The sequence below is a fragment of the Oncorhynchus mykiss genome, chromosome 15, assembly GCF_013265735.2.
Source record: "Oncorhynchus mykiss isolate Arlee chromosome 15, USDA_OmykA_1.1, whole genome shotgun sequence".
Lineage (NCBI taxonomy): Eukaryota > Metazoa > Chordata > Actinopteri > Salmoniformes > Salmonidae > Oncorhynchus > Oncorhynchus mykiss.
This window is the reverse complement of record NC_048579.1, coordinates 38,425,526-38,442,948: the sequence shown is the minus strand read 5'-3', so window position 1 is coordinate 38,442,948 and position 17,423 is coordinate 38,425,526. Positions and strand designations below refer to the sequence as shown.

The window sequence follows — 17,423 nt, the reverse complement described above, 5'->3', positions numbered from 1 at the left end:
GTAACGTATACTCACTCACTTTTGTACATCGCCTTTGTCCGTACACTTGACCTTATTTTAGCGCCCCAAAAATGTAATACTTCCAGATCAACTGTAAATTCAATATCATTGTAAAGCACAATTTCTCCCCTTTCCAGCAGAATCAATTACATGACCCCCACGCTGCCCATTTCTGCATAATTCAACAAGGCAATGAGCTCCGTCGGGTCTTTAAAAAAATTGCGGGTGGGGAAGCGAAACTAATGCGTGATAGTGAGAAGGAGAGATGTTGTGTGGGAAAATGGCTTTTTTCCCACTCTATCTGTCCAACTTATCACCTTATCGCCTCTAAAATGTAAATACAACACTTTAAAGAGTTTATATAATGTGTCATTACATACCTATTTGAAGGTTTGTGTCGAATTTGAATCTGGTTTTTAGGGCGGTGCTAAAGTAATCTTAGAAGTATACAGCGGCTTTGAGAATGATGATCGCATGCAAAGATGACGCAAGAAATGACTTAACCCTGTCACTTGTTTTTAAATGATGAGAGAAGTGCAACACCTGGTGGAGAGAGATTGTAAAGACAGAAATAGTTGCTTCATGCGTGCTGTACATTACGGCATGACACGTCACGATGTAACGAAGGGTTCGTTTTTTCATCTTTTCTCCAAAACTATAGAGCCATTACCAGGTCGATCAACGCTTGAATAGAAACGTAGTCCCCCGATTTTGAATTCAACACAGTCGCTACAATCCCATTAGTTTTCTTTGTAGCCTCGTATGAATGTTGCGGTTGCGCACATTTGTAAGGAATGGGGTGAGTTTACGTTACATCGTACGAAAAACATCAGAGTAATCTTAAATAGGCACATAATTCATGTTCAAATTCACAACATAACATACATAGGCATTTCATCATTAAGTCCTTTAGGAAATAATGTTGGGAGGGTGAACATCCAAAAATATACTCTTTTACTCAGAGTATTATTAATATTTTTTATTTGATTTATTTTTATTTCACCAGATAGGCTAGTTGAGAACAAGTTCTCATTTGCAACTGCGACCTGGCCAAGATAAAGCGTAGCAATTTGACACATACAACAACACAGAGTTACACATGGAATAAACAAAACATACAGTCAATAATACAGTAGAACAAAAGAAAACAAAAAGTCTATATACAGGGAGTGCAAATTAGGTAAGTTAAGGAAATAAATAGTCCATGGTGGCGAAGTAATTAAAATATAGCAATTAAACACTGGAATGGTAGATTGGCAGAAGATGAATGTGCAGGTAGAGATACTGGGGTGCAAAGGAAGAAAATAAATAAATACCACTATGGGATGAGGTAGGTAGATAGATGGGCTGTTTACAGATGGGCTACGTACAGGTGCAGTGATCTGTAAGCTGCTCTGACAGCTGGTGCTTAAAGCCAGTGAGTCTCCAGCTTCAGAGATTTTTGCAATTTGTTCTAGTCATGGGCAGCAGAGAACTGGAAGGAAAGACGACCAAAGGAGGAATTGGCTTTGGGGGTGACCAGTGAGATGTACCTACTGGAGCGCGTGCTACGAGTGGGTGCTGCAGTGGTGACCAGTGAGCTGAGATAAGGCGGGGCTTTACCTAGCAGAGACTTGTAGATAACCTGTAGCCAGTGGGTTTGGCGACGAGTATGAAGCGAGGGCCAAGCAACGAGAGCGTACAGGTCGCAATGGTGGGTAGTGTATGGGGCTTTGGTGACAAAACGGATAACACTGTGACAGACTGCATCCAATTTGTTGAGTGGAGTGTTGGAGGCTATTTTAGTCAAGGATCAGTAGGATGGTCAGTTTTACAAGAGTATGTTTGGCAGCATTTATTTTTATTTTGCCTTTATTTAACTAGGCAAGTCAGTTAAGAACAAATTCTTATTTTCAATGACTGCCTAGGAACAGTGGGTTAACTGCCTGTTCAGGGGCAGAACGACAGATTTGTACCTTGTACCTTCGTCAACTTGTCAATAATTAGATACAGTTGAATTCAGTAGTTTACATATACTTAGGTTGGAGTCATTAAAACTAGTTTTTCAACTACTCCACAAATTTCCTTTAGTCGGTTAGGACACCTACTTTGGGCATGTTTTTTCCAACAATTGTTTACAGACAGATTATTTCACTTATAATTCACTGTATCACAATTCCATTGGGTCAAAAGTCAAGGGGTCTGAATATTTTCCGAATGCAGTGTATACCCTGATATATAGGCTATACGAATGATGCATTAATATATGAATTAACTTCAAACTTACATATCTCTATCTTCAATGTTCCCTTGCGCAATTCATGCATCTCCGATGGCTAATCCACTGGCCTATCTCTTTCTCCTCTATAGCTTTTAAACAAGTAGCCTATATAGACAATGAATAGCAATATAGTTTGAAACTTATTTTGAGCAATTTTTTAAAAGTAATATGGCTAGGGTGTCACGTTCTGACCTTAGTTCTTTTGTTATGTCTTTGTTTTAGTATGGCCAGGGCGTGAGTTGGGTCGGTTGTCTATGTTAGTTTTTCTATGATTTGCTATTTCTGTCTTTGGCCTGGTATGGTTCTCAATCAGAGGCAGCTGTCAATTGTTGTCCCTGATTGAGAACCATATTTAGGTAGCCTGTTTTCTATTGTGTTTCGTGGGTGATTATTTTCTGTTTTCTGTTGTGTGTCTGCACCAGCCAGAACTGTTTTCGGGTCGTGCTCTTTGTTAGTTTTGTTATTTTCGTGTTCATTTAATAAATATGGACACATACCACGCTGCACCTTGGTCCTCCTCTTCTTCCACCAACGACGGCCGTTACATAGGGCTATTCCAGGAGAGAAGCATTGATCGATCCTCTTGCTTTCTGAATGGCTATAAAATGGGGCACAGCTTTGGCAATGAACCGGCGGGGAAGTTTGAATGACAAGAGCGACGTGTATCCTAGCTCTGGTATAATTTGATTCCATTGGATAAATTGATACCTTGCTGCACTGATGCATTCCAAATGTAAAAAACAGGCATAGAGAATAGTATAAATTAATTCACACAACAAACCCACAGACCTTTTAGTGGCAGTGTCTCAGATAAATATGTATGTTGATCAACAAAACAATATTTTGCAATTGGTGTGAAAGGTGTCATAAACAAGACAGGTGCTCGAATGTTCTATTTTTCTTTGTTTCTAAAAAATAAATATTTGACTTGGTGAGAAAGGGCCTTTACTGAAAATAGGCCTTTTACCAGGAGCATTTGATTCTTATTTAAGAGAGAGAGTCCAGACAGGCTACTTTAGGAACTTTTCTGAATGGACATACTGGCTTACAGAGAACATATGTGAACTCATACACGCACACACCGGTAAAAGGACCCGTCAATCATAGCCACCAGAATATATTAGACACAAGCAAATATTTATCCTTTCCTTAAATGTATAAACAACCTTAGGCTTTCTGAAACAAGGAGCAGCAAAGTTTCATAACGTTATAAAGAGTCCATGATACCCAACTGCGCATTTTATCTTTTTGAATGTCCGGCTGTCCAGTCTTCAGTCAGCTCAGCTGTTTGTTCCACAACACAAAATTTGAAAACTGGTTTGTTTTTTCTCCTCTCATCTCTCCTTATATCGGCTGTCAGATATAAAACAGGATTACTTTTACTTTGCTACTTTTGGGTAAAGTTTGTTGACTATAACTGCCAAAATAATAAAATCACTGAAATGTAAATTAGGGATACAATGTATATTGAAAGCAGGTGCTTCCACACACGGGTGGTTCCTGAGTTAATTAAGCAATTAATATCCCATCATGCTTTGGGTCATGTATTAAAATGCTTAGCAGGACATTATCTCTCATATATTGAGAGAATGGTGTTGCATCCCTCCGATAGATTTCCATACACTTGTAGAATCTATGCCAAGGTTCATTGAGACTGTTTTGGATCGTGGTGGCCCAACGCCCTATTAAGACACTTTATGTTGGTGTTTCCTTTATTTCGGCAGTTACCTCTAGGTATTGCTTTATTAAAATAGTTATGGCGGTTATTTCATTTTCATGATGGTCTTCACCCATAATGATCGATTTATATGGATATACAAAATTCATCAGTTTTTTTTTATTGCAATAGGACACAAACACAGTGCTGGAAAATTACCCAATTGTCTTACTAGAGTAAAAGTGAAGAAAATTACTCAAAGTGAAAGTCACCCAGTAAAATACTACTTGAGTAAAAGTCCAAAAGTATTTGGTTTTAAATATACTTAAGTATCAAAAGTAGTCAAAAGTTTGACCAGGGATGTCCTCTTGATGTGTTTGATTTGTACCATTTTCCTGTCCTGCTAAGCATTTGTAATGAGTACTTTTGGATGTCAGGGAAAATTAATGGGGTAAAAAGTACAGTATTATCTTTAGGAATGTGGTGGAGTAAAAGTAAAAGTTATCCAAAACATAAATGGTAAAGTACAGATGCCCCCCAAAACTACTTAAGTAGTACTTTAAAGTATTTTTACTTAAGTACTTTACCCCACTGGACACACGGACACACCGTGCAGACTGCTGTGCACCCAGTTTCATAAACAACTTTGTGGGAATCTATGCGGGAGCATGACATCGTTTGATAGCAATGTTCTCTATAACAAAGTAAAGGAACTAACTAACAGTTGTCCTGAATTTTTTCAAAGGAAACTCCGAGCAACTAGTTAACGTCATTTGAATCTTTGTTTCAGCCAGTGGCACATATGCTCAATTATGTGGAAACTGGAAAGTCCCTTGATGTCCATTTTCAGGCAGAGAGAACGATACAGTTCACCCGTATTCACATCCTGTGTGGTGTGTACACACTGTGTAATGGGATAACTAGTGGAGGGCCCGGGTGCATAGACCCTCTCGCCCCTGCCCCCCTCCTGCCCCCCTACTGGTCCTAGTAAATTAAAGCCATTGTCCCGGCCTGGCCCCCTTTCTCTATCTTTGGCCCCTGGCTGCCCAGTAATCAGTAAGTTATGATGAATCCTCAGCAGGGCCATGGCCAATTCTCTCTCCCTCACAGCAAGCCTGTGGAATGTGTTAATTGGTCCTGCTTGGAAATCTTTCAGAGGTTTGTTGCTGAATGAAACTTGTTAATTCATGACCAACAACTCTGCATCTTCTCTCTTAGGTCGTGTCTACACTTGACACTTACATGCAACATCTGCTATCAGAATACAAAGATCGCATTGAAAAGACAGGTCTAGACGCACAAAAATAGTTTTGTGGTCAGATTGTGTTCAGATCTGGCTTACCACTTCAGGAGGTGGTCAGGGATGCATTGTGTATGAATTTCTCCTTAGTCTGGACGCAACCAGGCTGCCGAAAGTGCGTACAGTGGGAGACGTCATCAGTACTCTTCTCACAATTCTCCAGAAAACACATTCCTAGTGTGTGAGGAACGTGTTTGTTGGCCTCATAATAATTAGAAAACACTTTTTTGTTTGGCTAGAGTTATGCTAACCCGTTTGCAATCCTTTAGCGTTGCTTGCTAGCTTGCTGGCTAGCTACAGAGGTTAGCTGGCTTGTTAGCTACAGTAGTTAGCTACTGCCGTCAGTAGTTGTTGTGTTTTCATATTTAGCCTATTCCACCGTTTGTAGAATGCATATTGACATTTGAATATAGCGTGGGTAAAGGAATCCGGACACACGGTAGACACATTTAATGTAGGTGTAGAGGCATGACTCATTCGTAATTCTATGATCAGAATACTAAAGCTGCATAAACTGTCAAGTCTAGACACAGCCTTGCTATTAGCCTACAACCTGTCTTGTTAACATTTTGTCACTCAGAGCCCTAAGTACAGCCTGTCAGCTGATGTTTAGCAACAACCCTTAGTCATAGGCCGACTACAGTCAGTATCTCTAAGCCAAAGCAACAGGAAGATGCTGTGCTGCCTGCAGGTCATTTTATTGAGTTGCTCTGGTACGCAACTGGAATGTCACACTAAAGGAAGACTTGTTTATCTGGAGAAGCTATCACTTCTGTGGAACTAGGCCTACCCTAACTGAAAAATCTTACCTGTTGTCATCACATAAAAGATAGTTATTTTTTAAAATATGTTTTTATTATTATATATTTGTTTACCCCTTATTCTCCCCAATTTCGTGATGTCCAATTGATAGTTACAGTCTTGTCTCATCGCTGCAACTCCTGTACGGACTCGGGAGAGGTGAAGGTCGAGAGCCATGCGTCCTCCGAAACACACCCCTGCCAATCCGCACTGCTTATTGACAGACTGCTCGCTTAACCTAGAAGCCAGCCGCACCAATGTATCGGAGAAAACACCGTACAACTGGCGACCGAAGTCACACACAAGACAGTTCATGTGATGCAGTGTGGCTTCTTGTCTGATATTGAATTTCCATCGCCACCGCTCTATCCGCCTCTATTTCTTTCTCAATTGTCTTTTCAATTGTCCAGGTCCCGCCCCTTGGACCTTGTCCTCTAAGGCATTTTGAGAAGGAGGACACAAGGAATTAAGGAAAAACAATTGAGAAAGAGCCAGGAAAGGGTTTTGGTTTTGGCTCTTTTTCCTCATTTCTCCTCCTAAGTCAGAACCAATATCCTAGAGGCCTATAATTGATAACTTGGTCCTTAGTACCATATTACGTATGGGGAATCATTATTATGGCATGACAGGGCACTTTTCGGGGGCTCCTTTTCCACTTGTCAAAGTTAAAGGTAAATGAAAATAGTCTGGAAGGCCAAGGAAAAGTTATGATTATGTTATTATGAGAATCACTAGAAGAAAAACCCTGGCCTTGACATTCTAACACATTGGGAAAAGGAGTGTGGAGAGGACTGAAACAGGATTATCCTCCAGCTCTGATTGCAGTTGACACTAAAATGTGTGTGTGTTTGCGTGCGTGTGTGTGTGAGAGAGAGACACCACTGGCTATTAGAGTAATGTTATATGACTAAATGAACACAATGCAGTAACCCCTGGCTTAATGGGAAGAAAGGCTAATGCTTTTATTACGACTGCCTTGTGAAGATTCCCCACAAGGACACAGAAGGGCTGTGATTCTGAAGGAAACTTGACAAGAAGAGAACTATTCTCATAATGGGACACACGCACCCTCTCAAGTCTCAACCAACAACACACAAAACTCTAAGTGTGAACCTTTAGACTTTGCTTACCCAAACACGTGTGTGTGTGTGTCCTCTGCCCTCTTACCAGTACTTTTAATTTGGGCGCTGCTGAACCCTACCGCCCTCTTATTTTCCACTGAGGTGTTCTACAGGGCCAGGGCATTTTGGCAGAGCAACAAACAAACACGCACATACGCACGCACACACACAGGCACACACATGCGCAGGCAGCGACATCACGGACACCGACATCTTACTCCTGGACAAGCTAAACACCTTCTTCGCCTGCTTTGAGGATAACACTGTGCCAACGACGCGTCCCGCTCCCAAGGACTGTGGGCTCTTGTTCTCCGTGGCTGACGTGAGTAAGACATTTAAGCGTGTTAACCCTCGCAATGCTGCCGGCCCAAACGGCATCCCTAGCCGGGTCTTCAGAGCTTGCGCAGACCAGCTGGCTGGAATGTTTACGGACATATTCAATCTCTCCCTATCCCAGTCTGCTGTCCTCACTTGCTTCAAGATGTCCACCATTGTTCCTGTACCCACAAAAGCAAAGGCAACTGAACTAAATGACTATTGCCCCGTAGTACTCACTTCTATCATCATGAAGTGCTTTGAGAGGCTAGTTAAGGATCATATCACCTCTAACCTACCTGGCACCCTAGACCCACTTTAATTTGCATACCGCCCCAATATATCCACAGACGATGCCATTGCCATCACACTGCACACTGCCCTATCCCATCTGTTCAAGAGGAATACCTATGGAAGAATGCTGATCGTGGACTATAGCTCATCCTTCAATGCCGTAGTACCCTCCAAGTTCTTCATTAAGCTCGGGGCCCTGGGTCTGAACCCGGCCCTGTGCAACTGGGTCCTGGACTTCCTGATGGGCCACCCCCAGGTGGTGAAGGTAGGAAACAACACCTCCACTTCACTGATCCTCAACACATGGGTTCCACAAGGGTGCATGCTCAGCCCCCTCTTGTACTCCCTGTTTACCCATGACTACGTGGCCACGCACGCCTCCAACTCAATCATCAAGTTTGCAGACGCAAACAACCGCAATAACATCTGCTAAATATGTGTATGTGACCAATAAAATTTGAAATACAGGCTAAGGCATCTTGGCAGATGATGTAGGATCAGATGAGCATTGGAGAGCTCAAATCCTGTCAGGTTATGCCTGCTAGGCTATGAACTCTCAATCTCTTGACTGAATTGTCAATCTCTCGACTGCATGGTGCAAAATCAGAGAATATTAACATATTGTGGGGTGGATAAATATGTATTTGTGTAATGTCTGTTGGTTTGGTTTTTTTTGTTTGTCCTGTCACTCAAAAAAGTGTAAACTTGATCACAAAAAAAGGTTATAGTGGATTAAGGTTGACACCAGGAGTCTGAGATGAGATGTCTTTAATGTGTTTGGTTAACTGCTTACAATGTGGATGGAAGGACACTTGACTTGAACTGCACCTTTCTGTAGAAACACTAGTTAAGGATGTGATTAGTGTTGTCAACTTGTCACTTTTGATGCATGTCTTATGTCACAGATTCAGTAGTAGACATTTACACATGGTGTTGTTAGCTAGTTAGTTATACAGTAGCTGAGCATGTGCAATGTCTAGGCCTAGCCAGTCTGTCATTATTATGGTTTGTCTCCCTCCCCCCATCCACAGAGGTGTTCTGCAGCAGCAACCGCAGCAACAACAGTGACTCAGACACAAAGAGTGCTTCCCAAAAATCATACTATCTCCGATATTAGGCACTACTATTGACTATGGTCCCTGGTTAAAAGTAGTGCACTAAATAGGGAATATGGTCCCATTTGGGATGCAGAGAAGTTGAATTGAAAAATGGGCTGGAGCAGGGGCTGGAGCAGTGGCTGGCTAGGGAGTGGGTAGACTTGATGGATGTGAAGCTCTTTTACTAATCAATTTGGGCTGAGTACACACACACACACACACACACACACACACACACACACACACACACACACACACACACATACACATACACACACACACACACACACACACACACAGTACATCAGTAGTGTTGTCATAAACAGAGGACTCCACTCATAGCTGGCAGTTTGAGCGGCAGTGTGTTGCTATCTAGCGTATATGTTCATCGTTGTTATGCTGGTGAGGTTGTGTGTCTCTGTTTGGCAATGAGAGTGTGGCCTGTGTGTGTGTGTGTGTTCAAAATAAGACCATACCATATCTATACAGATATTCTAGTCTTATTTGGAGTTTGACATTGTGTGGCTGATGATTTCGGTATCCGTTTACTATGTTGTGTTGGAGGAGTGATTAGATGTCCAGCTGTGGCCTATGGGATTCTTGTTCTTGGAATGCTCTTTACTGACGCTATCGCTGTTGACAGCTGCCTGCAATCTGTCCATCGTTCCCCTTCCCTTCCCTTCCATGACCTATTAATGATTACAACACACAGTCACAGACCTCCATTCACTAGAGACAGGACAGGTGTAGGGTTTCACCTGATGAGGTAATGGTGAATGGCTCAACACTATTCTCCATGGAAAACAAATCCTTCACTGAATGTTGTTCATGAATATCTTGGATGTTTAGGCTAGGCTATTTCTCTGTGTTTGTGTGTGTGTGTTTGTTCGTCTCTGTCTGTGTCCACACCTTTGTGGCAATGCCGCTGTGTGAGCGACATTGCCACAGAGGTGTGATGTGTGTACAGTACTACATACAGTGAAGGACATTTCCACATCTGTGTGTGACACAGAGAGACATTGCCAGTGTCTGGTCCCAGCTGTTGCAGTGTTGCAGGACTGTATGGTGTCATGGCTGGGTCAGAGAGGGTCAGCTGTTGCCCCCTGTGAGATCAGATGTCCAATGAGGAGGGGGAGTGCTGCATGCTGCAGGTCCTAGAGACTAGCCTGGTTAAACCATATTGATTGATTGATTGTGAGGGTAATTTCACGGTAACGGAATTGGACTGAGTCTCAGCTAGGGCTGGGCGATATATCGAGTTAATTGAAACAGATTTTTTTGTAGCGAGAATTTTCATATGCCTGAATCGCAAGTATTTCTTTTTTTTTTTTGTGCATTTATGGCTTGTTCTCAAGTTGTCTCTTTGGTCTCTTCTCCCTTGCTCTTTCTGTGCTGTGCATTGTGCACCTTCCCACACACACCAAGCCCCTCCCCTCCCCTGCCACTCAACATACACTGTAGATTGACTTTTGCGCTCTGATAAAAAGCAGTCCCAAACCAAACATGGTTTGGTCCAACAGAATCGCTCATATAAACACCAAAACACATCGAGACATTATTTTACTGTAATATAGGAAAACTTTACCTCTCTAATGATACCCTCTTTATGTCTTATTAACTCCTAAAATTGCTTGCAGAGCAGACAATACTAAACAGTATATTTGTATACACTTGTAATGAGCTTAAAAAGATTTATATAAGGAATTGGCAACGCGCATATTTTTATAGAGGTAGGTAGACCACTTGATTTCAACATCTAAACCAGCTGTTCGGTCTTCAATGCGGTTGCACTGAAAATGTGTTTTATTTTTCATCACCGTCCAAAATGTGCAAATTATTTTTCTCTATACATCGCTTTTAAAAGGTTTTATGCTCCCTGGCTGTCTTGTGATTATTAGTGAGCTGGACAGTCAAGAAACAGTATGAATGTAAGTCCATAATCATTTCTACACAGTTTAAGGTATATTGAGTTTGTTCCCCTCCCAACGCACAATTAAATGTATATGTTTGACACCCCTGATCTCAACAAAGTGAGCAGGCTAGCATGCTGTTCAAACAGGTGGAAAGACTCAACAGTTTAAACAGGTGTGTTCATAACAGCTCAACTGTTCTACTAGCTAATATAGATCCAAGTTGGCTAGACTTAAAGTTGAAAGATTAAGCTGGCCACTCATTAGCAAGTGGGCTTGTGCTTGACAGATTGTTTATGAGGCCCATGCTCATTTTCTATAATGCATTAATCTGCTACAAGAGCTTGGTCATTATTAGTAGATGTGCATTGTGTATGGTTCTGGTTAAACACGTTTTTCAAAGAAAGACTTGAAACCCAGATCAGTGATTACTGCAAAAAGTCAAGTTAAACTAGTTTGATAAAATAATGTAATTATTAGTGGGTGTTCTGTGGCTTCTTTTTTTTTGTTGCCTAACAGTGGAGGCTGGTGACTTGAACAATTGAGGAGGATGGAAGATCCACGGTATAGGCGCGGAACGCACGGAGATGTCAAAAGTGTTTCAAAGGGTAATTATTTTAACCTAAAGCATTTAAGAAATACATTTATAGTACAATATTATGGGGAATGGGAATGAGAGGGCTACTTACACCGTTTTTGATAGGGATCACAGCAGTGATTGAATGAGGGTATGAGGCATGAGTTGAGGTGTTCAGAAGCTTGACTTCAGTGCAGGACAGGATTTGACTGGGAAGACAAACAATAACACTACACAGTTATACAAAAGACCTAAGAATGAGTTAGTCCAAGCAAGGAGTAAAATCATTGATATGTAATAATGTGTTTGTGTATGTGACTGTGATTAACTCTACCCACAGTAATGAGAGAACATTTATAGGGGTGCTCACAGTGCTTGGAAAGGAAACATTCAATGCGCCAGTGGATGAGCGGGCACATGAGACTTGGCTTCAGTTCATGTCAGGAGAGAGTTGACAATGGTAGTGGAGTGGAGTGGTCATCACCTCTTAATCAGGGAACAGGAGGGGACTTAGCTGTAAATACAAATAGCAGATACATTCCATTACAGCTGCGCCATTGTAGGTTTAAACAACAAGTTTCTCCATGAAGTAAAACACAGACTGTGCATCTCACCCACTTGAAACATCAAAGTAGCCAAAGAAACGTTACTGAATAAAGCCCTGATCATCCACATACCTGACCATAACTGACAACTGCAAGCAGACTGGTGGTACCATAGGACCCAGAGTGGTGGGGCAATTTTTACTTCCTGGGCCCAAGTTTTTCCTTTTCTGTTAACCCGGTTAGGTTAAAACTCTGGATCCTTTAAGGTATGACAGTGATTAATAAGTTGTAAAAAGGTTTTATATATATTTTTCATATTTTTCTAATCAGGTCACATGGTTGAAAAAAAAACTGGACAAAACTCTGTCAAACTGCAGCAACCTTATACTTGTTCATATTAATTATATTTAGACTAAATTAGGACAGGGATTTCCTCTACCCAATAGAACTCACGTGGCTGAGCTTGTTTTATGCATGTTTGCATCATGCAGGCCTATGCAACTGTAGGCCTTATAAAACATTATCTCACATCTGTCATCACTATTATGTTGATTGATTGCTTCCAGTTATTAGTTTTGGATTGGAAACGTATAGGCAGCTTAGCCAGCCCAATTTTGAATATAAACCAAATTTGATCACATTCACATTTTCTCCTGACACACAAATGGAATATAAATACATAACGCTACCAATTAGTTTACCCTGACTGGATGGACAGTGCACATAGGCCGTATGCATCTGCTCTTATTAGTAGCCTACAGTTGAATCGACCTACATTTTTTTTATCTCTGCCTCACGTCATTTAGAATGGTGAAAAAATAAAGAGCACCTACAAATGATCACTAACCCAAATGTGTCTATAATAGATAAAAATACAAAATATGTTACAACTTCCACCGGTCTCCCCTTACTAATAGTGAGTGTGCAACTTCAAATAATTTCCCCCACTTTTCCTTACCAGCAAATGAAGGAAGTTCTGACAAGCGTTTGAGGATATTTTTCAACTAAAGTAAAGGACAGTCATTTTACGGGTAAAGTAGGAAGCCCAGGTTTCGATAGGCGAAATGTGTCTTGAAAGGAGTGTGGATATTTGGCCTGGCAAAGCGGTTTTATACGCTGACAATGGGAGCTGATAATTGAAGTTTTTACTCCGCTTGTCTCGGCTGGTCCTCATTGTCCAAGAGCGAGTCAAGGCCGAGTAAAAATGTATTCAACACAGAGACTAGACCGAGACACTCAATATGTGACCGAGACTGGTCTCGAGTACTACAACACTGCATGGTTGTCTCTGAAAAATGTACAAAATGTCAAATGTAATGATATTGAACTCAAAAGATGTCCAATGATTGAACAGGGCAATAGCTGAGTTTATCTGTCTGAATCAAGTGCTATTCTGTGACTTTTGTTGCCATGGTATCGTTTTGGTATCGAGTATCGTGATACTAAACCTGGTATTTCTGTATCATTAAAACACTACACACGGGCTATTATTTTAATGAGCTCCAAGACTAAATTTGGTTCATCCAGATCGTCTATGTTTCAGAAGTTTGGACATCAAAGTACAGCACAGTACAGTACCATAGAGCACAGTAAAATGAGCGTATAGATCAGTAGAGTACAGTACATTACTGATTGCTTGTAATGATTAATATATTTTTATATATATTTTATTTTTACTGCTTTGCTGCTTATATGTTTTATAGTTATTGTATGGAGCTAAATGTAATGATTAAGATGAGAGACTGACCATATTTAACCCACTGCAGTATAGGCAAGGATGCTGAAGGAGGCTGGAGGCCCTACACAGGATGCCAGCCTGGTTAAACCAGGCTGAACATGATGAGTGCAACATTCAGTGTGGTTAAACCAGGCTACCTTGAGAAGCCCACTGCAGCCAAACAGGCTGGCCTTACATAAAGACCAACTCTAGCTAGGCTACCTTTAAGACAATGATTGTCTATTCCTAAACATCTGCTTTTTGGTATATTCGTGCATGATCTTCAATGGGGATAAGGAAGCTTTGGGAGTGTAGGTCTAGTACGAGTCTACTTGTTTGTTAGCTTGCTGGCATGTTGATTGCAGTCCCCGACAGGCTAGAATATTGAGCTTGGAGCTGGAGGATTAGGCTGCCTGTGAGTGGTTCAGGCTGTCGCAAATCAGATTCTGAGCCTCCTCCTGTGTGTCTTATTAAAGTTCAAGGAAAAGTCTGTGTGTGTGTGGCTAGCCTTTCACTTTCAACGGGCACATTCGGTGAGAAATTAGAATCCTTGACTTCTCTTTTTGCTCTTTGCAAAAGTCAGGCATTGATAAAAATGGTAACAGTGACCGTAATAAATAACCACTTTATTCTGCTATCGGGTTCACACAGTGTGTCTTTGTGTCCCTGAGGTACTTGCTGGCCTGGGAATTTAACGAGGTTGTTTCTTATTGGACAGCAAAGGGCATTTGTTCAGTTCATAGGCATAGGACTGAATGGCTGCGTCTCAAATGACACCTATTCCCTTTATACTGCACTACCTTTGACCAGGATCCATAAGGCTCTGGTCAGAGGTAGTGCACTATATAGGGAATTGGGTGCCATTTGGGACACAGACAGAAAAGCCCATTCCCATGTTCGTACTTAAGTCATCATGATGTAAAACCGTTTTTCACCCTTCTTTACCTTTTTTCCCATTTAATTTAATCTCAGACAATTCCCCTCAGACAGTAATTTAAAACATCCTCTATTGGGTGTAACCATAGTTTCTGAGAAACTCTGGATTCTCCCCTTGGAGCTGTGTGTCAGAGTATTGAGGATGCTCAATGGCTTGGAATCTTCCTGGTAGCATAAATAAGAGCTAATGGCTTTAGAGCCGTCCTCCCAGGCTGATTTAGATCCAGGCTGGAGCTTAGACAGAGGGCTTTGCTACATGCATTGAATGGATGAGAAGGAAGACTAAGTGGAAGTGGCATCTATGGGTGGCATGGCATGTTGTTATGGTACTTGAGAAAGGGACGTTTTAGACTCTATGGTCTCATATATGTGTGGTCATGCATTCGTTGATTGGGTGAGGATGACGGAGGAGGAAGTGGTATCCATGGTTGGCATGTTGTGATGGTCCTTGAGAAAAGGGAAGTTGTACTTCTTCTAAGCTTCCCTGGAGATGGAGGTTTGAGGTCTCAGACACTATTCTCTGGAGTGAATTATTCATTGTGTGTTTAGTAGGCGAGTATTTATGTGGTTGTCGGTTGGGCTCATAAGGTAGTGTTATGTAGTAGGTACTGTAGGTAAGAGTTATTCAGTATTCTCTGGAGTGAAATATTCATTGTCCCCGTGGATCCCCGATAAGCAAACCCTCTGTCCCCAGGGACACACACACACATCCAAAACGGTCTGCACACTCATAGTTTCATGTTAAGGCACATACCTAGGCCTTTTCTAATATGGGCAAAAGACCATCCTCCATGTCTCTCCTCCGTTCTCTCTCCTCCGTGACTAGAAAACCTATAAGTGGTCGAGGAGATGTCAGGTTGTTAGTAGGCGAACAGAAGAGATGATAGTTATGTGTATCCTGCCGGAGTCCGTTGCGAAAGAGTTTTAAAATCTGCCACACCCCCTTTGAATCGGCTTTAGTTGTGTCAGAGGAGAAAAGCATGCACATGTTTAAAACGGTAAGTAGCATATAGTTTTTATCTATAGAATGTCTGGCACAACTAACTTAATTTGTTTTCATCACTTTACACATTTATTTTGGAATCCAGCCCTGTAAAGGCGAGTGGAGGAGTATTATTTTATACAACCGCATTCCACGTTTCCTCCCCTTGCCTCCTCTCCTCGATTACCTTTGACCCATTCAAAAGGAGGCAAGTATTATTTTTTTGCTACTGTAGGTAGTGTTAGCTAGCGCTAGTCGTCTGTACCTGCACCAAAATTGTTTATCCTATTGCTTATTCTCCATCTTCTTTGAAATTGCGAGCCAACATGTTTTCAGCACTTTTTTTCACCCTGATTGATCAAAATAAGTTTTCTTATGCTCTCCCGTCTCTCTGCAGCAGACATATAGTGAACAATAGGTTTGGAACAACAAATGGAAATAAAATCGCAATACATATACTGTAGAATCGGGAGAATCGTAATGCATATCATATCGGTACGTAAGTATTGTGATATCTTATCGTAAGGTCCCTGGCAATTCCCAGCCCTATCATCTGAACACTGTGTGGGATGCTGACTTATCCCCATTGAAAATAAAATCCTCAAAAGTCATCCATGGGAAAGAACTGGACCTACCTTTCCCCAAAATACCTCTGTGACTGACTTTCATCATGTGACCCATGTGTCAGGACAGAAAAAGGGTTGTGTGAGTGAATATCAAAGAGAGAGATTGAACGAAGGAGCCTGTGAAGGTTTTGTTTTCTTTCTACGAGTAGACCTCATTTGACTGGCAGTTACTGGAGTCTAGTTTTCTATGGGCCTCTTTCACCCAACAGGTGTCTTGTCTGTATGTTGTCATTGCTAAGAAGCTTAGCTACTGGATTAGTTAAAGCTACAAGTAGTAGGCCTATTTGGTGGCACAATAAGAGACCTAGAGGGGACCACAAAATATAGTAACGGCTCTTTCTTTGAGAATGGTCCAATAAGCTGTTACACCTTGGCGTAGAGGCTTAGGCTCTTATCAACTCTTATCCAGAGCGACTTACAGTAAGTAGTGAGTGCATATCTGAAATCCGGATAGATAACTTTTGAAAAACTGGACCCTGACGAAGACTAACATATGCTCTCTGTTATATGAGTGAGTTGTCTTGATCCCTGGCTGACCAGGGATCATGTGTGTGCTGACAGTTATTCAAAGCCTACACTTCATCAGGATGTAACTTTTCAGCGCCACTATTTTTGCCCTGTAATCTTGTTATTAAAACAAAATCAGACAACCCCATAGTAGAATTGTTTACCTATTTACCTTGTCGGCTTGTTCTTGTGTGTTCTATGCAAGATACATTTTCCTCTCAAGGCGAGAGCCATAGGAGGGAGAGAGCCATAGGAGGGAGAGAGCCATAGGAGGGAGAGAGCCATAGGAGGGAGAGAGCCATAGGAGGGAAACGTGTATTTGTCTTAAAAGGGCAATAACATATGTTGTAATAGAAAAATATACATATTTCTTCGAGTGAATAATAATAATTTATGAATCCATATTTATAAATAAATAATAATTATTCATAATAATAACAATCAGGATGTTTTGTCCATTGGGGTAAATGCAGATGGACCAACTCCATGCTTCAGCCTATATTCATTTTGTAGCCATTATGCTTTATCAATTGGGATACAGGTGATAATGCTTATTGCTAATAGCACATCTGATAATGTAGCCCATGTGTAGGCTATATGCCTGGTCCATATGTTAAAATAATTGTAATTTTTTTTTGCAATATGTTATTGGGACCCTTTCTGGAGGTGGAAATTATATTTGAATACAGTTTGGAGTAGAATGTCCTTTTAAAAAGCCAGCCGGGCTGAGCATCTCAGTTGTCTACATAGTAATCTCTAACATAGTCATTCTCTACAT

At 41.3% G+C, this 17,423-nt stretch overlaps 1 protein-coding gene across 6 annotated transcripts in view; it reads left to right on the top strand.

The window, feature by feature from the left end:
- The window catches only part of LOC110490036 (MAGUK p55 subfamily member 7), a 269,143-nt gene that overhangs the window by 31,297 nt on the left and 220,423 nt on the right, over positions 1–17,423 (top strand). For 4 of the 6 annotated variants that reach the window (XR_005036089.1, XM_036944342.1, XM_036944338.1 and 1 more), the window contains exon 2: positions 11,275–11,363. The exons of the other annotated variants lie outside the window; for them this stretch is intronic. The gene's annotated coding sequence lies outside the window, so the exon portion shown is untranslated. The remainder of the gene's footprint in view (positions 1–11,274; positions 11,364–17,423) is intronic. 6 annotated transcript variants of the gene reach the window in all.